Genomic DNA, 14,447 nt, shown 5'->3' on the forward strand with positions numbered 1-14,447 from the left:
AATGCAGGTTTTTTCCTGCAACAAGTTTGTCCTTCTAACAGAAAGCTTGAATTCTTTAATAGAAACAGAACTAGACTAGATAGATGTTAGCATAAGCCCTGCTACTATGTTTTCTAAGGAAGTCACTCAGCTTTCTTTATTCTTCATCTGTGAATTAATGCACCAATGTAATCACCATCTCAGTCAAGAGTTGTTAAGTTTTCATCACCTCACAGAGTTACCGCATTCTCCTTTGTGGTCAATCCGCTCTGCTTCCTAGCCCCAAGCTATCAGTGATCTGATTTCTGTCACAATAATTAGCTTTGCTTGTGCTAAGATTTAATATTAAATGGAATCATATGGCATATTTCTTTTATGACTAGCCTGTTTTGGGCACATGTTTTTGAGCTTTATATGCTGTATCTATTGTCGCTCTTTTTCCTTGCTGAGTAGTATTCCATTATATGAATAAACACAAATTTTTTCATTTATTTACACTGAAGGACTTTGGGTTGTTTCCATTTTGGGACAGTTATCACAAAAATTGCAGTGTGCTTTCATGTACAGGTGTTTGTATGTACATATGTTTAGTCAAATACTGAAGAATGGAATTGTTATATCATATGACATGTTTGTTTATCTTTATGAGAAATAGCAAAATTGTTATCCAAAGTGATTGTATTATTTTACATTTCCACCAGCAATATGAGAGTTCTTCTTTCTCCACATTCTCTCCAACACTTGGTATTGTCTGTATTTTTAATTGGAGCCATTCTATGGGTTTGTAGTGGCATCTCCTTGTGGTTTAAATTTGCATATTCATTATGACTAATGGTATTGAGTATATTTCAGTGAGCTTATTGGCCATTTGTATATTATAAAGTATTAAATCCTTTGCCCATTTTTTATTGAGTTTTTAATTATTAAAGAGTTGTAAGAGCTCTTTATGTATCTGGATACAAGTTCTCTGACAGATATATATATTGTACATATATTTTTTTCCAGTTTCTTGCTTGCTTGTTAATCTTGATGGTATCTTTCTAATAGCATGAGTTCTTAATTTTTATTTTGATCATGTCATCTTTAAAACCTTTTTTTCTTCTTCCTATCAGTCTGCCTATTCCTTTTTGTCTTACTGCATTGTCTAGCACATCTTGAATATGAATATGGTAGAATTGACATTAATTCCTTGTTTCTGATTTGAAAGGGAAAATACATTCAGTCTTTTACCATTATGTATAGATGTTGGCCCTTTGCCTACTGTGGAAATTTCTCTCTGTTCTTAGATACTTTTTTTCCCCCCCAAATAATGAATGGTGTAACTTTTCTCAAAGACTTTTTCTGTATCTATAGAGAAAATGATGATGTGTTTCTTTTCTGATTGTTATATTGATTGATTTTTGTTATTGTGGGTCCTTTTCATAATTTCCATTTCTCTATTGATACTCTGTGTTCACCTGTCATTTTCCTGATTTCCTTCAGTTCTTTGTCCATTTTTCCTTTAGCTCTTTGAGCATATATTTGACCATTTTTTAAAAGATACACCATCTTTGTCTGGTATGTCTCAGAACTAGTCCTCCTCATTCATAGTTTGTAATTTTTTAATCTCCTTCTTTGCCTTGATCATCGATTCCTTATTCTTTTTGCTTTATAAACTTTGGTTGAAATATGTTCATTTTGTTACTTGAATGTGTTACTGCTGAAAAATTAGACTAGGCTTCTGTTCCTTAAACTTGTATCCAGATAGTATTATGACAGCTTTCTTTGAAATCCAGTAGCTAAAAAAAAAAATTTAAAAAGGAGGAGGGGAATGAGAAAAAGAAAATACCTCTCCCAATCTTTACAAATTGAACTGTGTGGATGCTCTCTTTCTGACCTTATTCCTACAAGTACGGAGAATAGCTCCAGGTCAAAGCATAGGGGCTCTCTGACACTTTCTACACTGGATTTTTCTTGGTCATGCATGTGGGGCCTAGGAATTCCCCCATTAACAGAGATACAAATGTTCCCTCTTCCTTAGGAAACAGTTTTCTCATGGTCCCAGGAACTGCACTGTATGTCCTACAGCTAACAATCTGTAGTTGCCCCAGGCAGTCACAACTTGACTACCTTCCCACAGCCTGCTGTGGGAGAGCTCTGTGAGCTGCTTTCTGCACATAGGACAAGTTCTGGGACAGAAAGCTTGTGATAAGTATTCTGATCCCTTAGGCAGCCATCAGAGAGATTAGGCCGGACATACATGCTTCTGGTATGTGCATACGAGGTACGCTTCTCCCTCTAGAACTAGGACCAGGCACCTGCACTGGGAGCATTTGGCTCTGCACTGAGCCAGTGAGGCAGTAGGCATGGGACAGACAGGGCACCATGAAATCTTAACTGCTTTTAAATAGCCTTTTTTTTTTTGATTCAGTGCTCATTCTGTTACTGTGATCCTTTACCTGTTTTCTGGAGCTTTGAGAAAGATGTTTCTGCCAGTATGCTGGCTGTTCAAAGCTTCTGTGGGAGAATGGAACCCTGAAGCTTCTCACTCCACCATCTTGACTGGGGTAGGCATGTTGTTTTAATTTTGAATGTTCAACTTTATATTCTTGCGATTAATCACAGTTGATTATGATACACGTTACACATTTTACACATGACTAATTAGAGTTCCAGAATGGAATAATAAAAGGAATGGACAAGAATCAACAGTCATATAGTTACAGTAGCTAAAAATTTTCTGAAATTGTGGAAAAATAGTGATACTCAGACCCTGGAAGCACAATGAATTCAAGCAGAACAAATTAAAAAGAAATCCACATTTGATTAAATCATAGTGAAACTTGCAAAATTTGCTCGAGAGAAGGAGATCTTAAATGTAGCCATAGATTAAAAAGGAAGTGCTATCACTGATACAGGTGTGGTAGTTAAGTGACAATGGACTTCTTAATTGCAAAGCTGGAATCCAAGTGACAGTGGAATAGTAGGTTCAATATGTGTTAAGAGAAAATAACTGTCAACCTTTTAAGGGGGAGGTTTGTTTAACTTATTGTTAAACAAACAAAAGCTATAAAAGAGTTTATCTTCAAAAGCCCCTAGATAAAAGGAATTCCTAATGATTTGCATTTGGCAGGAAAAAAAAAAGATAAGTGAAATTTCTGAAATGCAAGATTGAATAGTGAGCAAAGATACTGATAAATATGTGGGTAAAATTAAACAAGCATTAACTGTACAAAATAAAAATAATGTTTGTGAAAAAAAAAAAAAAAGGCTAGAGCAACAGCAACAGCAGCCAGAAACTGGAAACAATAGTCATATATTGATATGGTAGGCTATACTACCACAGTAAATATAAGTTAAACTGTAGCCACACACATTGATAAGGATAAATTTCAAAATAATATTGAATAAAGGAATCAACTAAAAAAAGAAAACGTTATATGATTCCACATATATAAAATTCAAAACGAGACACCACTAAACAATATATTTTTAAGAGATTTGTATACATAGGACATAATCGTATGAAGACAAAGAAAGGAATGGTTAACAGAAAATTAAGAACACTGGTAGCTAACTGGTGGTGGTGGTGGGTGCCATCTAAGGGGGGCCAGATATCAGGAGATTTTATCAGAACTGGTCTGTGTTCTCTTTCTTAATGTAGGTGATAATTTAACTCGTGTTCATTCTTCATATTCTACATTTATGTTTCATGCTTCTTTGTGTAATTTCTAAATTTAAAAAATACAAACAGAAAAGAAGTGAAAAGGAGATGCATACATTGACTGGTGAAAATAGATGACAAAGAAGGGCATAGTGTGAGGATGAATTATTCCACTTTCGCTAATGTGTGTTGTATTGTTAGCAAGGCCTTCCGTCTATTCCAAGTTGTATATATCTCAGTCACATACAGGCATGTTGACAACCCATATCACTTCTGCTTTAGGTAACTAATTCATTGTATAAATTTGTTGTTTTTTAAAAAATTATTATTACTATTATTTTAGATTTATTTATTTCTCTCCCCTTCCTCCCCGCCCTGGTTGTCTGTTCTCTGTGTCTATTTGCTGCGTCATCTTCTTTGTTCGCTTCTGTTGTTGTCAGCGGCATGGGAATCTGTGTTTCTTTTTGTTGCATCATCTTGTTGTGTCAGCTCTCCATGTGTGGGGCACCATTCTTGGGCAAGCTGCACTTTCTTTCACACTGGGTGGCTCTCCTTATGGGGTGCACTCCTTGCTCATGGGGCTTCCCTACGCGGGGGGACACCCCTGCATGGCATGGCACTCTTTGCACATGGGCCAGCTCTACACGGGTCAAGGAGGCCCGGGGTTTGAACCATGGACCTCCCATGTGGTAGGCAGATGCCCTAACCACTGGGCCAAGTCCGCTTCCCTAAATTTGTTTTTTAACTTAAATGTGTTTCAGTGTTAATTAAAGTCATTTAAGTAAACTTACTTTTTAGTTATTTCTCTTTTCTTCCACCGAAAATTGTTTTACATCAGACTATCAAACTGAAAATGACATCCTAATTACATGGAAATTATATTATTCAAATGCTATATTGTAGAATATTGTGGTATTAATATTCCTGTGTTAATACTGCAAAGACTATATTCTGCTAGGCATTGTTTCTGAATATAACTCTATTAAGTATGTTATTAAAAAGAAATTTTATAAAGAATTAAAAAAGAAGGCTGTTATTTTATTTTTCTCCAATGAACTGGAGAAAGTATATCATTTTATTGTGACCATTCTGCATAACAGAGTTAAAAAAATACAGGTTTAGAAATTATATATGACCTGAGAAATTATATATTCTGATTTGGAATTACATAATTATATTCAGAGGAAAATCCATTCAACAAAATTGGTAGTTTATGCATCAAAAACTTTGCTAATCACTGAAATTTTACCTAGTGTTGTTAATATAGATATGTATTAATATGCTAAGCACGGTGCAAAATAAAATTTTATCTGGTTTACATCTAGTAAATGTATGCAAAAAGAAAATTATGCAACTTAAATACTTAAAATAATGGAATTTAATTTTAATGTATATTTTCAAAACATTCTATTTCATTTCAAGACATTGATTAATTTATATTATTAACTTTTGGGGAAGGTAGGGAAGAGAAAACTTGTAACAGGGATAGTAAAAGTCACTATCACTATGATAATTATCCTGGTACAACCAGACAAACTAGGAAATTTGATTACCTTTTCATCACAGAGAAGAATAGAAGGTGAACAGCTAATTATTTTGTGTGTATGTGCATGTGTGTACATTTCCTACAACTATATCTATCAAATAAATATATAGTATATTTTATTTGGACTTCATTTGTTCCAAAAATATTTGGAGGACAATTAGCAAGAGGTATAAAGTAAAGCAAGGTAATGTATATAATAAGGGGATGAGAAGAAGAAAGAAAAGAAAAATGAAATTTAGAAAGTTAAACAGACCCAGGAATAAAGCTAATATAAGAACGTTCTCCATGATGTCCCACAACTTAAGGATGTATTACAAATTTGGCTTTCAGTTTTCTAGTGGCTAATACAAAGGGGACACCTTAAATATTTTAGTAATGTCCTTAAAGCAAATCAGCGACTGAGGAGCAGCCATAGCTATATCTGATAGTACTAAAGTCAGGTAAAAAGTATACCTAGGGTTTTCATAAAGTTAATTTTATAATTGATGTAAAACGCATCTGATGCTAGAATTTATTTCTTTGTCTGCGTGGTTAAAACATGAGATTTCAAAGCTAATTTTAATCATATACTAAAGAGTATGCCAGAACAGTACTATGCAGTTTCAGTTGCTTGTGCTCTTTTCTCCAACTACAAAGGAAACTGAAATAGAAAATTTAGACTCTGTTTTAATTTCAGATATGAAACTACATTATTCCTGAATTTGTAGTGATTTTTGTATCACTAGTCATTTTCTTTAATTATATTGTTATAAACTGGTAAGTTTATTTTAGACAAGTTGGTAAAATTTATAGCTAGGCCTACTTTAATAATGTAAAAAGAAATGAGCAAGCTGTAAAAATGAGTGAGTCATTATTGGCTAAGACTTTCTTAATTAAAAATATCTCTTTTTAAAAAATGGAACTAGTGTTCAAAATAAGTAGTGTTTGTATCACAGGAGAAAGGATTTTTCTCCCAAATGAAGATTTTGCTTGTTATGGAAATATCGCTTGTTATGGAAGTGATATCAAAGTCTACATGTGGTTTTTAAAATAACAGGTCAAAATCTAATATAATATTTTACAATGTGCCTTTTGGGGATAATAAAAGAGCAAATTTTGAAAGAAATGGTATTTTAATGCCTTTATTATTAATAAAAAAATGGAAAAGGGATTTTCTGGTTTATTAATCCTCCTAAAATTTTCATTGTGAGTGTATATTCATGAATACTATAAATTATTTTAATTAGAAATGAGGAAAATCAAGAAAGCAGTTATGATGAAACAAAAATTATGGGGAGCAGATGTCGCTCAGTGGTTGAGTGCCTGCTTCCCATATATGAGGTCCTGGTACCTCCTAAAAAAATATAAAGAAAAACCACTAAAAATTTTCACCTTCCTTTGTTGGCACCCTCCCCTCCTTTCCCCTCTCCCCCATAGTCATTCTGGAGCTGTACACGATATTTAGAGAGTGGAATAGAACTCTGGGAGAAGGATTATTGTACTCTAGCCTAGGACTTTATAAACAATAGTTATTTGCATGTTGCATGTTCTTTCAACATCTATGTGAAAAATCATAAAGGTAATTTGAGGCTCTACGACAGGGGTTCTTAAGGGGTCCTTGAGCTTGAATTGAAATTCAAAAAAGCATTACACCTGCGGGGATGTGTTGGTGGTGCAGGTGTGATATATTTATTAAATAATACTCAGTATAGTATGGACTTAGTAAGGGGTCCCTGGTTTTCACCTGACTGGCAAAGGAAATCCGTAGAACAAAAGAGGTTAAAAAGGCCTGCTCTAGGATGATGTTTTCTTCCTCCAGAAAGGATTTATATTTGCTTCTGGTAGATGTAGTAACAATTTCAGCTCACCTTAGAAGCTGGGCTTTTATTGCCTGTGAGGGTGAGTCTCTTTCTAAGTTAGCCGGAAGAAGCATAGTCCTTCACTACCTGACAACTGAGGCCTCTTCCTCAAGGCTTCTCTTTCAGGGTAGGCCTGAAATACAATTATCTCCCTAGTCCCATGAAGTTGTCTAAAGCTCTGCTTAATTTCTGAGCTTCTTGTTTGCCTCTTCTGGAATTGTCTGGTGCTCCTAAATTAAATGGATTGTTTTTTAATATTTTATCTGGTTTTTCTAGTTTTTCAATGGAAGTATTAAGCCGAATAACTTAGTCAATGATAACTGGTAATAGAACTTTTTTTATGTCTCTTATGTATGAATATATGTATATGCATATAAATGTAGCTTTAAATCTTGTCCTTTTTAATTTTGATATTATACGGTGAGCATTTTCTCACTATTATGTTTTTCTTTTTTTAATATTTATTTTATTTATTCCCCCTTTTCCCCCCCTCCACCGTTGTCTGCTTTCATGTGTCCATCTGCTGTGTGTTCTTCTGTGACCGCTTGCATTCTTGGTGGCACTGAGAATCTGTGTCTCCTTTTGCTGTGTCAACTTGCTACATCAGCTCTCCATGTGTGCGGTGCCACTCCTGGGTAGGCTGCACTTTTTTTCGTTTGGGGCAGCTATCCTCGTGGGGTGCACTGCTTGTGTGTGGGGCTCCCCTACTCGGGGGACACCTGAGTGGAATGGCACTCCTTGTGCGTGGCAGCACTGCGCATGGGCCAGCTTACCACACTGGTCAGGAGGCTCTGGGTTCGAACCCTGGACCTCCTGTATGGTAGGTGAACGCTCTATCAGTTGAGCCACATCCCCTTCCCACTATTATGTTTTTTGAAACATTAATTTTTATTAGCTACTTAATATTCTATTGGGTGGCTATACCATAACTTATTTTACTATTATGGGCATATAGTTTTGTTTTTTTTACATAAATCTTGTGCTCCATCTCAGATAATTTCCTTAGTAGTGGAATACTGAGTCAAATGATAGTACTATTTATAAGGCTATTGACACATAACACTAAACTGCTTTCAAAAGGTACTTTTAAGAACAGTGTTTTGAGGGTAGTTGTCTCAGTGTATCTTCAACAGCACTGTGAATAACTTTTTAAATGCCTGTTGGTTTGACAGGTGGAAATAGTTGTCATATTGTTTTAGTTTCACATTTTAGGGATATAAGGTCTTTGTTATATTTGTGATTAATATTATTTTCTATTTGTATTATTTGCTTTTAATTTGCAGAGTGGAAGTTAATGGTAATTGCTCCAGAGACTGGAACTAAATGGGTTTCTTATTTATGTCATGAAGAAGTTCCACATTTTTTATCTAGTCATATTTTTTATTGTGTCCTCTGTTATTTTGTTACCTTTTATAATCAGACAGTCCTTTAATATCAAGCTGTTAGGCCAAGGGAAGTGGACTTGGCCCAGTGGTTAGGGCATCCGTCTACCACATGGGAGATCCGCAGTTCAAACCCTGGGCCTCCTTGACCTGTGTGGAGCTGGCCTACGTGTAGTCTTAATGCATGCAAGGAGTGCTGTGCCACACAGGGGTGTCCCCGCGTAGGGGAGCCCCACGTGCAAGGAGTGCACCCTGTAAGGAGAGCCACCCAGTGCAAAAGAAAGTTCAGCCTGCCCACGAATGGCGCCACACACACGGAGAGCTGACACAGCAAGATGACACAACAAAAAGAAACACAGATTCTCATGCTGCTGACAACAACAGAAGCGGACAAAGAACACGTGGCAAAATAGACACAGAGAACAGACAACAGAAGACTGGGGTGGGGGGGAGGGGAGAAAAATAAATAAATAAATAAACAAATCTTCAAAAGACGTTAGGCCAATGTTCTCCTAAATTTGTATCTCAAATTTTTTGATTCTGATGTTTTCATAACTCCCTTTTCAGCCCAGCCAGCCACCTCACTTAAGCTAGTGCTGATAGGCACAGAAATTGTGTAGCAGTACTAAGTTATAAGTGCTTATCTAGATCATCTAGAATACACTTAAAAAATGTTACCATTAAATTGAAGGCACAAATTGTAAAATTCAGACTTTTTTTTTTTTAGATTTATTTATTTATTTAATCCCCCCCCGCCCCCCCCCCCCCGGTTGTTTGTTCTCTGTGTCTATTTGCTGCGTCTTGTTTCTTTGTCTGCTTCTGTTGTCGTCAGCGGCACGGAAGTGTGGGCAGCGCCATTCCTGGGCAGGCTGCACTTTCTTTCGCGCTGGGCGGCACTCCTTACGGGGCACACTCCTTGCGCGTGGGGCTCCCCGACGCGGGGGACACCCCTGCATGGCAGGGCACTCCTTGCGCGCATCAGCACTGTGCATGGGCCAGCTCCACACGGGTCAAAGAGGCCTGGGGTTTGAACCGTGGACCTCCCATGTGGTAGACGGACGCCCTATCCACTGGGCCAAGTCCATTTCCCCTGTCTTCTAAATTCTATGATAATATAAACCTGTTTATAAAGGACAAAAGGATGGTACAGGTATTCTTTGTTTTTTTCCTAATAGAAAAGCATATGTGGTACATTCTTCCAAGGGATATGGTCAGTTTTATAGTTTTCATTAGTTTACTCATTTCCCAATATATTAATTTCAAATAAGATGCTAGAAGTATTAATATCTAAGACTAAATTATTAGAAGGCTTGAAGATAGATTATTACTTTAAGGAAATAATGACTCGTGACTTTAAAACACAAAACCTCTAAAATTTCAGAATATTTTAATTAACAAACTATATCATGTATTCATAAAAGGTGCTTTTTTATATTAAATTTGAATTTTTTAAAGTTTATAAATATGTTAAATAAGCAATGGCTCTTGCCTTTAACTGTATTTTTTTTGTCTTAGAACATGCAGAATTATCTCAAGGGAGATGAAACAACTTAGGGTTTTGCAGTCTGTTGCTTGGATACACTTCATTGCTCAGCAATGTTTGGAAAGTAGTATCTTTTAGGAGAAAAAGGAACTACCAGTATTCCAAACATTGGGAGGAAAATCAGGAATGGAAATGGATAGGATGGGAGAAAATAAAGAAGAAAATTACTGGAAAAGTTCAGGAAAATTAAATATAACAATTAAATATTAAAAATTTATGAACTATTTCCTGATTTATATGATTAAGTAGAATTGAAATAGGAGACTAAAAGACTGACCACTGTAAATCCATGGATAAAGTAGCAAGTAGGAAAATCAGAGAACCAGACCTCTTAACCTGAATTATTAGCCTAAATTTTTTCACATGAAATAAACTTGCCTGAATACTTGATGAGCAACAGACCTAAGGAAATGAATAATGAATTGGAACCCTTTGTTATGTGTGAGGTATCAAATTTAAATCACTCAGTCACTCCAGAATTTATTTCTAATTAATACAAGACAATCTTAAACCTCATCAAAAAATACTTAGCTTGTAATGCTTAATAGGATATCACCTTTGTTTTAAAATCATTCCTCTCCTGCTCATTTACAGTGTTCTGACTTAATTCTTTCCTCTATATGGTTTAAGAAAAATATGCAAAAATCTAGAGGCTCAGGGGTTGAGCACCTGCTTCCCATGTATGAGGTCCTGGGTTCAATCCCGGTACCTCCTAAAAAAAATTCTACCTCTTTGGACTTGCTTTTTTTTAATGATACATATTAATAAATCCTACATTACATCCAAAGTGTACAATCAATGGTATCTGGTATAATCACACAGATTTTCTGTTTTAAGAACATATTTTTTAAAAAATAAAGGAAAAGTAGGTGAAAAATAAGGTCTTCATCAAGTTTAGGCATTACATTATGAGCTTGTATGTCTTGCCACTTGCCATTTTATTGGTGATTTCTGTCAATGATAAATATTAAACCAAAGGTTTACATAACTGTTAAAAGTTTCAAATTTATTGCATAGACCACATAAAAAAGAAAAAAACTTTCTAGCTTATCAACTCTGTTGATGGGTACATAATAGTCTTTCGTCATATTTGATATGTCTTTTTCCAATTCATTGTTTTCCTATTTTACTTTTCTTTTGCAATCTTAATTTTTTGTGTTTAAATCTATCTTTTCTTGTTATTTCCTCCATTGTTTTAATTCACAATTGGCCCTCCAAGGAACTGATAAGTACTCCATTCTAATTTGATCTTATTTTTCTATTCTATTTAAACCTTTAATTCAAAATTTAAATAAGGTACAGATCTAAATTATTTTTATCCAGATTGCCGTTTAGTTATTTAACTATCACTTGGGAAATATTGTTACATTTCCCCTTCTTTTGTAATGCTTACCTTTCACATTTGGATCTTTGTTTATGTGGACCTATTTCTAGATAGTCTGAACTTTTGTACTGATATTTTGTTTGAATTGGTGTTAGTCATAGTACATGTTTTTGTTGTCTTTTGTTTTGTTTTGTATTTTAAGTACCGGGCCAGGGATTGAATCTGGGACCTTGTATATGGGAAGCTGGTGCTCAAACACTGAGCCACATCAGCTCCCATGGTTTTTAATTGTTAGTATTTTATGTCAGCTATAATAAAATTTCATATGAACCTCATAATTTTCACTGCCCCAAAAGGGTGTACTTTATATTAATTTATATTAGGCACAGTTAATTTTTACTCATTTTTCTTCCTTAGTAGGATATTTTTATGGTATCATCTGTTTTAATTTTGGGTGCTTTTTAAGGTAATAAAATCACATATTGAGAGATTCTCATTTGGACCCTGGAACAGAATAAGTCGAAAACTGGTGAAACCTGAATAGTTTGTAGTTTAGTTAAAAAAAGCACTGTATCATTGTACCAATGTTAGTTTTTTAGTTTTGATAATTTTACTATAGTTAATGTAAGCTGTTAACATTAGGCTGAAAGAAGGGTATATGGGAACTTTTGGTATGATGTTTGCAACTATTCTGCAAGTCTAGAATTACTTCAAAATAAAAAACTTTAAAAAATCATATTGAAATTCTCTTTTATTCATTTATATGTTCAACAGGTATTTGAATTCCAACTTTATGCAATTGAATACCAATTTTATGCCAGGCACTGATGTGACATCTGTCATCTGCTCCCACTTGCTGGGCTAGAGCAGTAAGCGGTACCTAAAGTTTTCTAGCTGCGGCTGCATATAAATCATCAAATAGAGTCTGTGATTCTAAGACCTTAAGTAGGGAAGTAAACAGTACCTAGTTGAAGAAATTTCAAATGCAAATACAACAACTCTTAAAATAATGAACATGTTTTAGCCTTTAGACAACACTTTTAATACATACTGGATCACTTACTTTTTATCCTAATTTGCCTGAATACATATTTTTTCACTCAGAAAACAAGAATCCACACACAGCTGTTGTATTCTTGGAGTCTAACAGAATTAGGAGGAAGGACTTTTTTCCCCACCCCTCTATCGGTGTCCTTATGTTCTACTTAGGACTAATCCTTCAGCAATATTCTCTCTTGATCATCTTTGATAAATGATATCTACCAAAAATCCTATAGCAAGAACCATATTTGTATTTATATTTATCAATTTCTAAAGATAAACTATTTTTCCCCAAACCTTTGACAAATATGTTTAATCGTAAACTATTATAATAAACCCCTTAAAATCTGAAACAAGACAGGGATACTGTTATGGTCACCTGTAGAGGCAGATGGACCAATCCAAAGTTTGGTTTGGAAGTGGAGACCAATGACTCCACACAGACCAAGACAGTATGAAGAAGTTTATTACTTGCATAATACAGGTCTCTGTGGAGAGCAGGGCAGGCCTGAAATGACTTGAGAAAGCCAAGAAAGGAGAATTGTCTGGTTTTTTAAATTGTGGTTAGAGGGTGGAACTGGAGTGAGGGTTTATGCCAGCAGGGGCTCCGGTGGTTTGAATCTACCACTGACCCCAAAGGAGGAAGCACTGGTCTTCCTTATCAGGGTGCCCAAATGTGGGGCACAAGGGGAAGAGACCTAAAAGTGCAAATATCAATAAATGAAATCAGACTCCTCATTACTGGTACTCATTATTACTACCTCTGGTGGGCATTTTGCTAGAAGTCATAATCAGTGCAAGAAGAAAAAGACAAGTCTAATTAACTTTACAGACAAACCAATAAAGAGAGTTTAGTAAGGTTGCTAAACATATGCCAGCAGTTGCCAACCAGAAAATATCATATAAAATAAATCAGGTTTTCAAAAGAAAAAAAAATATCTGGGGGAAAACATGCAAAAATTTTATAGAGAAAAATTATAAAAATTTGAGGGCATAGCAGATATAAACAGGGAGATATACCAAGTACCTCAGTGGAAAGACTTAATGATGTTTATTATTCCCTAATTAATTAAAATTCCAATAGTGTTTTTCGTGGGTCTTGGAAAACTGATTCCAGAATTATTATAGATGAGCAAAGGACCAAGAAGAGTCTAGACAATTTGTAAAAGAAAGGACAAGGGACTTGCCCAAGGTTGGCAGGTTTATGTGGGGAGAAAGGAACTTTCATACATTGATGATGGAATGGTAACTAGTCCCACTTTTTTAAAGTAAAAAGTTTTGGAAGCTACTGGATGCACCAAAAAAGTTCAATAGGCATACTTGAAAAAAAAAATTCTTCCTACTCCTTTTCTCCCTAGCCACTCAGTTCTTCCCCTCAGAGGTAACCTCTTTTAACAGTTTTTTAAACTACCTCTGGGGGGTATTCTGTGTATATACAAAGATAGTTATATAACATTTTTAAGAAAATTTTTCACATTGTATGTGTTAGAGCTTATGTCATTTTAACACCTATAACTGCTTCATTTCTTGAAATAACTATATAATAATTAGTATGGTTATGTTATAAATTATTTAACTAGTCCCTAAAATGTAAATTTAGATTATTTCTAATATTTTTTTGCTCCCAACAATGATAAAATGAGTTTTCTTTTTGTACATATGTCACGCATGTCTATTTCTAGGATAAATTCTTTGTAGAATTACTGATCTAAGGGTATGCAGACTACTATTTTTGATAGATATTATCCAATCGGCCTCCATGGGAGTATTACTAATTTGTAGTCCACCAGCAATATGTTCCTCATCCAACCCAACCCAGCCAATGCAGTCTTGTCACTTTTGTCTTTATGAATTTGACAGGTACAAATGTTACTTAATGGTTTTTATTATTAATAGGAATTCTTTATTTATTTAGGAAGTTAGGTCTTTTATGATAGGTGGTAAAATATATTTCATAGCTTCTCATTTATATTTTAACTTTGGTAGTGTTTTTTGCTATGCGAGATTGCTGGATTTGTGTAGATTTATCAACCTTCTCTTATATTATTTCTGGCTTTGGTTTCATACTTAGGAGTGCTTTTCTCATACCATGATTACTCCCCAATGTTTTCCTTCTAATAATTTTGTGTTTTACAAAATATATATTTATTT

General features: G+C 34.9%; 1 protein-coding gene across 48 annotated transcripts in view; it reads left to right on the forward strand.

Moving 5' to 3' along the window:
- Window positions 1–14,447, forward strand: part of ZMYND11 (zinc finger MYND-type containing 11) — a 135,138-nt gene that overhangs the window by 58,689 nt on the left and 62,002 nt on the right. For 14 of the 48 annotated variants that reach the window (XM_071215403.1, XM_071215413.1, XM_071215395.1 and 11 more), the window contains one exon: window positions 2,390–2,525. The exons of the other annotated variants lie outside the window; for them this stretch is intronic. The gene's annotated coding sequence lies outside the window, so the exon portion shown is untranslated. The remainder of the gene's footprint in view (window positions 1–2,389; window positions 2,526–14,447) is intronic. 48 annotated transcript variants of the gene reach the window in all.

The sequence above is a fragment of the Dasypus novemcinctus genome, chromosome 5 (assembly GCF_030445035.2).
Source record: "Dasypus novemcinctus isolate mDasNov1 chromosome 5, mDasNov1.1.hap2, whole genome shotgun sequence".
In the NCBI taxonomy this organism is placed as follows: Eukaryota; Metazoa; Chordata; class Mammalia; order Cingulata; family Dasypodidae; genus Dasypus; species Dasypus novemcinctus.